This window comes from Phasianus colchicus, chromosome 8 (genome assembly GCF_987193195.1).
Source record: "Phasianus colchicus chromosome 8, bPhaCol1.hap1.1, whole genome shotgun sequence".
Taxonomy (NCBI): Eukaryota; Metazoa; Chordata; class Aves; order Galliformes; family Phasianidae; genus Phasianus; species Phasianus colchicus.
Window position 1 is genome coordinate 4,242,257 of NC_143443.1, and position 3,271 is coordinate 4,245,527.

A 3,271-nucleotide genomic window follows, 5' to 3' on the forward strand; every position below is an offset into this window, starting at 1 on the left:
ATTTTTAGTTGTTACTTGGCCTTGGAAATTATACAATATATATATATATATGTTTCAAAGATGGCTAAGAGGACACGTCAGAAAATACATCCATAGGTCTTTGCAGGGTTTGTTAGTATACATATATTGGCTGTTTTATATACAAAGGCATTCAGATGTATTTTCCTTCACTTTTATCAGTGTATCAGTTTTCCAGTTAATGTATTGTTTCAATTAAGTATAACGCAGTAAGAAGTAGAAGGTGACTTTGTTGTCTAAGTGACTGGAATGATGGCTAAAATCCGGCAGCTGCACCATTTCTTTCTAAACCAATCCCAAATTCAATTAAAATTCTATTTTGGGGGCACAAGTAATAATCTGTGATAATTGCATTACAGTAATTTAAACTACACAGTTTTTAATCTCATGTAATTTAAATGCATCCGAGGAAGACAGCTTGAGCTACAATTTTTGTTTCCTAATATTGGAAGTAATGTATGTAAATGGAAACTAAATTATAATACTTTGCTTCACATTACTTTTATGGCTATGTAATGCTCTCAGATTGCTATTCCTCGAACTATACTAAGAATTTACAAAATTGCCATTTAACATGATTAGCACTGTTATTTGTTTGAGTCCTCATAATTCTAGAAACATTTAGGTTTTTATTTTGTCTATCAATTAAAAGAAGAAGAATAAATATTAGGGAAACCAGTGCATTTGCAATGAGATCTTGCTCAGGAAGCAGGGAGAATGATATGTTCTCAGTTCACAGACTCCATATTCTCAATAGGCATCACACTGCAAATCAAGGCTAGGACAAGACAGCAGAAAGAAATAATTGTATAAAAACTCAACATGTTATTTCTGTGATTAAACAAACACAGCACATTAGGAAATGATGAAGAGAATACATACAACAAAGCTGAGTAATTTGACCTTTTTGGCTTCTGCTAGATTGCATGCCCTTGGGTAGGGATTGAAGTTGGACATCAAAAGTACATGAAAGGTCTCCAAGGAGAACATGAAGTCCAAGACATTCCTCAGTCAGACACTGCTTACTTTAAAATGGCTGTGATTAATTTGTCAGTCAGGAAATCCTGCATAACAATAATGTCATAGCAGAGCAGGTCTGTTAGATTTGAGTTTCAAGGAATTGATGCAAATCATTATTTTCCTTAATTTGTTTCCGTACCCAGCGGGTTGGTTGGTGTCTCAGATTTTAACAGATGTCATTCTGATCTGTTTGAGTCTCCTTACATCTGAGTGACTGGAAGGCTGATGTGGGGATACAGTGAGCACATAGCTGGTTATCTCAGTAGAGTACAGATAAGAATTTCATAACAGACAAATTATCTGATATTCTTAAATAACTTCTGTTCGCTGCTCCACATACTGTTAAAATTCGTGTTGGAAGACTTATGGTTCTGCTTGGTCTTGACTAAATATGTATGTATACAAAAAAAAATATCCTACAAAATATAAATACAAGTGCTTATGTAAAAACACCTCTGTGCAGCATGACAGGTGCAGGAAGAGCCTTGCTAACAAAGAAATGACTTTTGTTTCCTTTGCGTTAGATCATTTACTCCACAACTTGAATTTCAGGGAGTTTAGTAATGACTTCTTCATTTCTTCCCTCGTCAACTAGAAATCCAGTAGATTACGTTTACATTTTTTGAAACGTAAAATGACAGTATATATTGTCACAAATATTGCACCACTTCACATTTTTTGTACCAAAGCCCAAACAATTTTGATCTATTTTTGAGATCACATTCTAATACAACCTTTCTTCCAGTGGAGAAGTAAGAGGGTTCAAGGCTCTCTGTGTATTCTTCTCATCTGCCAACAATACCTCAGAAAGTGCAGGAACTACAGTTTATATATTACTCCCTATGCAAACCTAGAAATGTGGAAAACGTTTCACTTAATTTTCTCAGCTAAGGTCAACTTGATTTGGTGAATGCAACAAGTCGACCTGTACCAGTAAGCAATCATCTATCAGCTTACTAGAAAGACAGCTATGTCTCCTTGGGGTTTGTGTTAGATAACTGAGTTTCCTGCATTGCTGCTGTTTGTACTGAAAATGTAAACAAACACAAGTCACTAGATTTTAGATATGAGCCCTTTCTTATTTCTGTTTCAGATGTAATATGGTGAAGTCACAAGATTTCACGTTAAGTTTTCTTTAGAGAATTCAACAAGAGACAATTAGTTTTGTAAGAGACCTATAAGACTGAGTTTCTTCAGTAACTTCTAGACATAAATGTATCTCTTTGATTAAGGACAAATCTGACTGGTGCATTGTTTTTTGTTTGTTTTTCAATCCAAAATCCACAGTTCTTTGATTCTCTGAAAATGTAGTCTCAAATTGCAAAGATGTTGCATTTACATGCGCTTCATCGGAGTTTCTTAGAGGACAGAAGAGAAACAGATGCTATTCATCTGAGATACTATCTTCTGTATTTTTTTGAAACAGGTATAAAAAGCAGGAAGATAGGGAAGACGTGAAAATTGAGACCCCCGAGTTTGACATTTTCAAACGTTCACAGCTTCCAGTGTGATGTTAAGTTAAATGAATGACACTCGAGTACATCTGGCAATTTCCAGAGGCCAAGATGAGCGTGTGTGAGGACTGATTCTTAATCTCAAGTAACTTCTTTAAGCCTTGCTGAAGTTGAAGCAAGCACAGCTCCCTAGTGGTTATCTAGGAGAGTTGATAATAAGAGTGAGTAAAAAGGAAGATATTTTAACATACTAGTCAAAGAATATTTTGGGAAGATAGTACAGTAAACCAGAAATCCTCACCTTCTGAACTCCTTGAATAAAGAAGTGTAATTGAGGATTATATCATACACTGGAGCTCCCCTATGAGTTTGGTCACAACTGATACATATGTACAGTTTTAGAGAAAAGTTAATTTTAAAATGTTAGAATAGCATGCTCCAAACAATTGTCTCAATATGTTTGCAGGTGTAAATGTATAGAAGAGCAGTGGTTCCTTCATCCCTGTGCTGTGTTATATATATGTATATACATAGCTTTAGCATATATGCATCTTTTGATTATCACCACTCATTTGTACTTGTGGTACCTATTATGCTGTGTAGAGATTTTATCCTCTATAATCCTTTTATTCTCTCTGCGAATTTGTAAACCTACCCCTTTGAAGATTAATCCCATAATTAAAGGGCATATTTAAATAATGAAACTCTGGATTGCTCATCCTTAAGTGGTGTGTGCAATCTTCAACAATGGCAATACAACAAAACATGTATTTTGGTAG